The sequence below is a fragment of the Triticum aestivum genome, chromosome 6D (genome assembly GCF_018294505.1).
Source record: "Triticum aestivum cultivar Chinese Spring chromosome 6D, IWGSC CS RefSeq v2.1, whole genome shotgun sequence".
Classification (NCBI taxonomy): Eukaryota; Viridiplantae; Streptophyta; class Magnoliopsida; order Poales; family Poaceae; genus Triticum; species Triticum aestivum.
The window spans coordinates 391,407,016-391,416,431 of NC_057811.1; positions in this window are offsets into that span (position 1 = coordinate 391,407,016).

Below are 9,416 nucleotides of genomic sequence, written 5' to 3' on the forward strand. Positions count from 1 at the left end.
CTCGCCGCCGCCGCCATCGCCGCCGGCCGGCCCAGCCGCCTCCGCCGCTGTATCTTGCTCTGTTCCCGATGCGATAACTTTGTGCATGTAGCTCCGATTCGCGCGTGTAATATGTTAAATTGTTCGTCTCGTGATGCTCTTCATTTTGTTCAATTGCACCATGTTCATTAGAGGTCATCTTGATGCCCAAATCTTCGTTGTAAGAGGGCTAGTTGCTGTTAATCTCTGGTTCTTATCAGAACTTGGAGATTTGTCATTTTTGTATCATTTATTCTGTGCATCTTTTGGGCATGAGCTCTACATGTGTTTTGAAGTATGCCATGCCATATTTCCAGTGGTATAGTCCATGTATTTTTGTGATCTCTGTGGTGACTAGCACAAGCATGCAAAGCAGGCCCCGTAATATTTCTGATTTCAGGGACTTAGTGATTTCTCTAAGTCTTTGTCTGCTGTAATTTTGTTGCCATGTAAACTTGATGCTACAGAGATATCCATGCATATTTTGGAGATGTTCAGTAAGGATGTTTTGAAGCTATAGTTGTAGTTGATCCATTTCTGCAATTGTTTGGAATTTTAGAGTGCCATAGCATGACCCAATCTTTCTCTACGTTTGCTATAAAATATTTCTGGCAGATTCTTAACATGACATGCATTTTTGCGTTGCTCTGTAGTGAGTGCATCAAGCTCACAAAGAGGCCTACATATTAATATTTCTGCCATGCTCTATTTTTTTGTTGTCTGAAACCTGATAACGAAACTTGCTATGTTTACATGCTTGCCATCATATCTTCTGGTCCTTTTTGGCTTATGGTCATTAAGGGACTTTTGTCATGTGCATTTAGTAGAACACTACCATGCCTTATTTTGCTATGTTGAGTTCCTGTAGCATGTTGATTTCGTGCTCTGAACATTGCTACCTGATGCTGTTTACTGTCATGTCCAGTTTTTCACTAAGTCTGTGAACCTGTAATCTTTTGCACTTTTGCCATGCTTGTTTGAGCTTGATATGTTGTGAACTAGCAGTAGCTCAGTGTTCATCTTTTGTCAAGCATCTCCTGTAGATTACTGTCATGTGCTTTGTTGCTATGTTGGGTTGCTGTAGCATTGTTGTTTGTTGCATTTTAAGTGCTATCTTGCTGTTTATCGCAGATTAGTGTCGTTCTTGTTTTGCTTGCCATTTGCAAACCGTGCATCCGATTCCGGTGATCTTTATATCGATTTCGACCGAAATCATCTCATCTTTCCAGTGGCATACTTGGTTTGCCAAGTTACTGCCATGTTCATCATTTTCCTTCCGGAGCACGCATATGCATCGCATATCATATCTTGCATATCATACATGTCTTGTATCATGTTGCTTGCGCATTTCTCGTTGTTGATTGTGGTTCCGTTTGTTTGTGTTCTTGTCTTGGGTAGAGCCGGGAGACGAGTTCGTGAACGAGGAACCTGTCGAGTACGCTTACGAGGATCAAGCTTTCGACAACTCTGAGAATCTTGCAGGCAAGATGACCACCCCTCGAAATCACTTCTATCTTTGCTATGCTAGTTGTTCGCTCTATTGCCATGCTCGCTACCTATCACTTGCTATATCATGTCTCCTATTTTTAGCCATGTCAGCCTCTAACCATCCTCTCCTAGCAAACCGTTGTGTGGCTATGTTACCGCGTTTGCTCAGCCCCTCTTATAGCGTTGCTAGTTGCAGGTGAAGTTGAAGTTTGTTCCATGTCGGAACATGGATATGTTGGGATATCACAATATCTCTTATTTAATTAATGCATCTATATATTTTGGTAAAGGGTGGAAGGCTCGGCCTTATGCCAGGTGTTTTGTTCCACTCTTGCCGCCCTAGTTACTGTTATGCCGGGATTATGTTCCTTGAGTTTGCGTTCCTTACGCGGTCGGGTGATTTATGGGACCCCCTTGACAGTTCGCCTTGAATAAAACTCCTCCAGCAAGGCCCAACCTTGGTTTTACCATTTGCTACCTAAACCTTTTCCCCCGGGTTTTCGCGAGCCCGAGGGTCATCTTATTTTAACCCCCCCGGGCCAGTGCTCCTTCGAGTGTTGGTCCGAACTGAGCAGACTGCGGGGCCCCCTCCTGGAAACTCGAGGTCTGGTTTTACTCGTAGGATGTCTCATCCGGTGTGCCCTGAGAACGAGATATGTGCAGCTCCTATCGGGATTTGTCGGCACATTCGGGTGGCTTTGCTGGTCTTGTTTTACCATTGTCGAGATGTCTTGTAAACCGGGATTCCGAGACTGATCGGGTCTTTCCGGCTGAAGGTTTATCCTTCGTTGACCGTGAGAGCTTATGATGGGCTAAGTTGGGACACCCCTGCAGGGTATTATCTTTCGAAAGCCATGCCCGCGGTTATGAGGCAGATGGGAATTTATTAATGTCCGGTTGTAGATAACTTGTCACTTGACCTAATTAAAATACACCAAGTGCGTGTGTAGCCGTGATGGTCTCTTCTCGGCGGAGTCCGGGAAGTGAACACGGTCTGTGTTATGGATGACGTAAGTAGGTGTTCAGGATCACTTCTTGATCATCGCTAGATGACGTCCGTTCCGTTGCTTCTCTTCTCGCTCTCATTTGCGCAAGTTAGCCACCATATATGCTTTTGCCGCTGCAGCTCCACCTCTTTGCACCTCCTTGTCCTATAAGCTTAAATAGTCTTGATCTCGCGGGTGTGAGATTGCTGAGTCCCCGTGACTCACAGATACTTCCAAAACAGTTGCAGGTGTCGACGATGCCAGTGCAGATGATGGCGTCGATCTCAAGTGGGAGTTCGACAAGGAACGTGGTCGTTATTATGTGTCTTTTCCTGATGATCAGTAGTGGAGCCCAGTTGGGACGATCGGGGATCTAGCATTTGGGGTTGTCTTATTTTCATCTGGATTTTGACCGTAGTCGGTCTATATGATTGTATTTTGGATGATGTATTGAATTATTTTTATGTATTGTGTGAAGTGGCGATTGTAAGCCAACTCTTTATCCCATTCTTGTTCATTACATGGGATTGTGTGAAGATGACCCTTCTTGCGACAAAACCACTATGCGGTTATGCCTCTAAGTCGTGCCTCGACACGTGGGAGATATAGCCGCATCGTGGGCGTTACAAGTTGGTAATCAGAGCCATCCCCGACTTAGGAGCCCCCTGCTTGATCGAATCGTGGCATTGTTGAGTCTAGAATAAAAAATGTTTTGAGTCTTAGGATTATATATATCGGAGAGTAGGATTCTTTTTACTCCTCAGCCCCTTCGTCGCTCTGGTGAGGTCTCCTGACGTAGAAGTTTTGACTACTCTCTCCTCAAATTTCACTAAAAAAAATTTGGATCACGCGGGTATCTTGGAATCGTTCCGATCGATTTGTGACGAGAACATTGTTCTTGGTGCCTCCTGTCATTTAGGGGTTGTGGCAGTGTCCCGGGGAGTTGAGCTCCGAGGTGTTGTCGTCACAATTTTATCGTTGCAGTTCTGGAATACCTGGGTTTCGCCGACATCGAAATCTCTTTTATGCAGTTGTTGGTGAGATCACCTCGACGCCACCCAGTACTGGGGCGGGAGTTCGGGAGTATTGCCATAACTTGTATAACGGATGTTTTTCGAAGGTTGAGGTAAACGATTTCCGAAGGTTTCTTGGTTATGTGTTCACGGATGGATACAGCTAGATCTAGGGATTGCTAGTTTGGGTGATATATATTTGTGTCCCCTGTATCCCCTACACCAGATTGCATAACCAGAAAGTTTCGGGAATTTATAAGTGGGAATTCAAGTAGCCTTAGGATATCTTTCCGACAGACGCATGATATGAGATTGGGGTTCGACGTCTAGTGGTCCGCCTGTATACGGTTGATTTTACAGTGGTCTCGTTGTGTCTTAAAGAGTCCATGGCTTTGCCGACTCGGGGACGCTTCGTATGTCATGTGCACAGCCTTGTACATGATGGTGCTGTACGATTGAGCCCGTGTGGGCCCCACCACGAAAACTTCGGACGAAATATCTATCATATGTTTGTTCCGGCTTATTCTGCAAGCCAATACTTGGTTTTATTTTGTATTGTGGTATTCGAGTTGCTTCGAATTCATATGTTCATTCCATATCTTTTTCAAGTGGCTTCTCAACTTATGGAAGTGTGATGATTTACTACGGAATTCATTCGCTCATCTTCGTTCGAATGTTTGTTGTGAAGACTATATGTTGCAATTTCTGTCCGTTGATTCTACTTATCTATTTGTCTATCAAGATGCTAACGGATGTCACCCTCTTCAGGATGGCTCCGCCAACGCGTCAGAATCCGGATCGCAATGAAGGGAGTCAAGCGAACCCTCCGCCACCACCTCCACCTCCGGAGGCATGGCAAGCAATCATGGCAGCCACCAACGCCAATGCTCAGATGATTCTGCAACTCTTGCAAGAACGTACTCAAGGGCAAGGCAATCAAGGCAATCAAGGTCAAGGCAACAATCAGTTTCACTTTGCCACTCTCAACCAGTTTCTCGCAAATCAGCCCAAGTCTTTCAGCTATTGTGCCGAGGCCACGGATGCCGATGATTGGCTCGTGGACATCAACAAGCATTTTGAATGTAGCAATGTCAGGCCTGAGGACTTTGTCAAGTTCGCTTCTTTCCAGCTCAAGGACCAAGCTGCTGATTGGTTCCAGCAAAACAAAGATTCCAGAGGAGGTCGTGTGATCACTTGGACTGACTTCTGTCGGGACTTCAAAGCGCACCACATTCCACAAAGTGTTGTCGAGAGCAAGCGTGAGGAGTTCCGCAATCTCAAGCAAGGAAACATGTCTGTGTATCAATACAACATTCAGTTTCAGAAACTTGCTCGCTTCGCTAAACAAGACGTTCCTGATGAGAAGAGCATGATCTATCACTTTAGAGGTGGCCTTAAAGAGGATCTGCAGTTAGCTCTTGTTCTTGTTGAGCCTACTCACTTTGATCAATTCTACAATATGGCACTGAAGCAAGAGGCTGCTCAGCTCAAGTGTGAGGCCTCTAAGAAAAGAGTCAGGGACCCAGTTCAGTCTTCTTCTTCCTCACTTGTGACAGCTAAGCAACAGAAGTTCTGGTTGCCTCCTCCTCCTCCGTTTCGTCAGCCTTACCAGCAGAAGAACAAAGGTGGCCATGGTTCTTCAAACTCTTCCAACTCTGGCTATCAGAACAAGTCTCAGAATCAAGCTCCCAAGTCCAATGCTCCTTATCACCGTCCACTCTCAGAGGTGACTTGCAACAAATGTCAGCAGAAAGGTCACTATGCTAACAAGTGCTTCAACCAGAGGCGTCTTCCTCCTCCTCCTGTCAGATCTTCCAGCAATGCAGTGGTCAAGCTTAACCCAAAGTTTGCAAAGGTGAACATGATGAATGCAGCCCAAGCGGAGGAATCTACTGATGTGATAATGGGTAATCTCTCAATTAATGATATTCCTGCAAAAATTCTTTTTGATATTGGTGCATCGCATTCTTTCTTGTCATACCCATTTGCATCGAAGCACAATGTTGACACAGAGATTTTATCCAAAGTTATGCAAGTTGTTTCTCCGGGTAAGCTTTTGTCGTCTAGTTTGGTTGCTCCCGATGTCTCCATCAAGATGGGCGACTATAGATTCCAGTCTTCTCCAATTGTTCTTGGTGACTCGGATATTGATCTTATTCTCGGGATGGACTGGCTTTCTAAGCACAAGGCTCAACTTGATTGTGCTGCCAGGGAAATTCAATTGACACACTCGTCTGAGGATGTGATTGTTTTTGCCGCTCGTGATGAAACCATTCGGTTTTTCTCTCTCAATGAGAAGGGCGAATTGGATGCCATCTCTCAAATTCCAGTCGTTTGCGAGTATCAAGATGTCTTTCCAGAAGAGCTTCCGGGTATGCCTCCGCACCGGCCAGTTGAGTTCGTTATCGAACTAGAGCCCGGTATTGTACCCGTTTGCAAGCGTCCATACAAGCTTGGACCCAACGAGCTGAAGGAATTGAAGAAGCAGCTCGATGAACAAGAACGTCTGGGTTTGATCAGACCGAGTTCTTCTCCATGGGGTTGTGGTGTTCTTTTTGTCAAGAAGAAGGATGGCACGGACCGACTTTGTGTCGACTACCGTCCATTGAACAAGAAGACAATCAAGAACAAGTATCCACTTCCCAACATCAATGAGCTTTTTGAGCAACTCAAAGGGGCTAAAGTATTCTCGAAGCTTGACCTTCGTATGGGTTATCATCAGATTCGCATTCATGAAGAAGATATTCCCAAGACAGCATTCAGAACAAGCTTTGGTTCTTATGAATATACTGTCGTGTCTTTCGGCCTTGTCAATGCTCCTCCGGTGTTCTCTCGGATGATGAATTTCATCTTCAACCCCTATACCAATGAATTCGTTCTGGTGTATCTCGATGATACCTTGGTCTTCTCCAAGAACAAGCAGGATCACGCCAAACATTTGCGATTGGTGCTCGACAAGCTCAGAGAGTATCAATTCTATGCGAAGTTCTCCAAATGTGAGTTTTGGCTCGATGAAGTTCTTTTCCTTGGTCACATCATCTCTGCCAAAGGCATCGCTGTTAACCCCGAGAAGGTGTCCGCAGTTCTGGATTGGGAACCTCCTCAAAATGTCTAGCAGCTCCGCAGTTTTCTGGGTCTTGCAAGTTATTGCCGAAGATTCGTTGAGAATTTTTCCAAGATTGCAAAGCCTCTTTCCAACCTCCTACAGAAGCATGTGAAATATGTCTGGTCTCCTGAGTGTGACGTTGCTTTCAACACTCTCAAAGAGAAACTAGTCACAGCTCCTGTCTTGACTCCTCCTGATGAATCCAAGCCGTATGAAGTTTTCTGTGATGCTTCTCTCCAAGGTCTCGGTGCTGTGTTAATGCAAGAGAAGAAATTTGTGGCCTATACCTCTCGGCAGTTGAAGCCCAACGAGAAGAACTACCCCACTCACGATCTTGAGTTGGCGGCGGTTGTCCATGCATTGGTTACGTGGAGACATCTCTTGTTGGGAAGACAAGTGGACATTTTCACTGATCACAAGAGTCTCAAGTATATCTTCACTCAGCCCAACCTCAACCTCAGGCAGACTCGATGGGTCGAAATGATTCAAGAGTACAATCCGAGTATCGAATATACTCCAAGCAAGGCTAATGTCATTGCAGATGCTTTAAGCAGGAAAGCTTATTGCAACAGCTTAATTATCAAGCCTTTCCAACCGGATCTTTGTGAAGCTTTCCGCAAGCTGAATCTCCAAGTTGTTCCTCAAGGCGTTCTTGCCAACCTCATAGTATCTCCTACTCTGGAAGATCAAATTCGTGAGGCACAACTCCTTGATGCCATGGTGAAGAAGGTGAAACGTGGTATCGACAAGGGTCTTTCCAAATACAAGTGCTATCGCATTGATGACAGAGACACTTTGTTCTTCGAGGACCGGATTGTGGTTCCGAAAGGTGATCTAAGGAAAGTCATAATGAACGAAGCGCACAATTCTCTCCTTTCCATTCATCCTGGAAGTACGAAGATGTATCATGACCTCAAGCAGTCGTATTGGTGGACTCGAATGAAGCGAGAAATTGCTCAATTCGTGAATGAATGTGATGTCTGCCGAAGAGTTAAAGCAGAACACCAACGACCAGCTAGTCTCCTCCAACCTCTTGCTATCCCAGAATGGAAGTTTGATCATATCGAAATGGACTTCGTGACTGGTTTTCCAAAGTCTAAGCGCGGAAATGATGCTATCTTCGTTGTCATCGACAAGCTTTCTAAAGTGGCTCATTTCCTTCCAATCAAAGAATCCATCACAGCAGCTCAGCTGGCAGAGCTCTACACCTCCAGAATTGTCTCCTTGCACGGCATTCCACAATTGATTTCTTCAGATCGTGGAAGCATCTTCACCTCTAAGTTCTGGGACTCCTTCCAGAAGGCCATGGGCACAAATATTCGCTTCAGCACAGCTTTCCATCCTCAAACTAGTCGCCAAGTCGAGCGAGTCAATCAAATTCTTGAAGATATGCTCAGGGCTTGTGTCATTTCCTTTGGCATAAAATGGGAAGATTGTCTTCCATATGCTGAATTCTCCTACAACAACAGCTTCCAAGCGAGTTCGGGCAAGGCCCCATTCGAGATTCTCTATGGCAGAAAGTGCCGTACTCCTCTTAATTGGTCAGAGACTGGTGAACGCCAACTTCTTGGCAATGACTTAATCACTGAAGCTGAAGAAATGTGTAAAGTCATCCGTGATAATCTCAAAGCCGCGCAATCGCGCCAGAAGAGCTACTATGATAGTAAGCATCGTGATTCGGCTTTCGAGATCAGAGACCATGTCTACCTCCGCGTCTCTCCAATGAAAGGCACTCGTCGCTTCGGTATCAAAGGGAAGCTTGCCCCTAGATACGTGGGTCCTTTCAAGATCATTGGCAAAAGAGGCGACCTCGCCTATCAACTTGAGCTTCCTTCCAACTTCGCGAACGTGCACGATGTGTTCCACGTGTCACAGCTCCGCAAGTGCTTCAAGACGCCTGAGCGCACTATCGACTTCGAAGAGATTGACCTCCAAGAAGATTTGTCTTATCATGAGCACCCAGTTGCTATTCTTGAAGAAGCTGAGCGCAAGACTCGCAACAAGTCTATCAAATTCCTGAAAATGAAGTGGTCGCACCATTCCGACCGGGAAGCCACCTGGGAACGCGAGGACCATCTCCGTTCCGAATATCCGGAGTTCTTTCAGTCCTAGATCTCGGGACGAGATCCTCTCGTGGTGGTGGAGTGTTGTAACACCCCGCATGTAACTTGCCATATTTGTAACTCCGACTCTTGCCATTTTAGGCTATGTGATATGTTTTTCCCTCCGTTGTCGGGTTTTGTTTTTCGTTTTGTATTTTGTCATGTCATGCATTTTTTTTATCATGTCATCATGTGCATTGCATTCGCATACGTGTTCGTCTCATGCATCCGAGTATTTTCCCCGTTGTCCGTTTTCCAATCCGGCGCTCCTATCTCCTCCGGTGCACCCCTCTTGTTTTCTTTCGTGTGCGTGTATCAAACTTTCTCGGAATAGACCGAGGCTTGTCAAGTCGTCTTAATATACCACCCGGAGACTACCGGTCAAGTTTCGTTCCATTCGGAGGCCGTTTGGTACTCCAACGGTTAACCGGGCATCCGCAAAGCCCATTTGAGTATCCAGCAAAAACCCCCTCTAAAACCAGCCCAAAACCCACCAAACTCTCTTCCATGCTCTAGGTCGTTCGATCACGATCGTGTGGGCGAAAACCGCACCTCATTTGGAGCCTCCTAGCTCCCTCTACCTATTTATAAGTGGGCATCCCGAAAAACGCAACTGCAGACGAACCCTAGAAATTTTCCCACCGCGCCGCCGGACGCGTCCGCCCGCGCCGGACATCGTCCGCCGCGCGCCCGGCCAACCGGA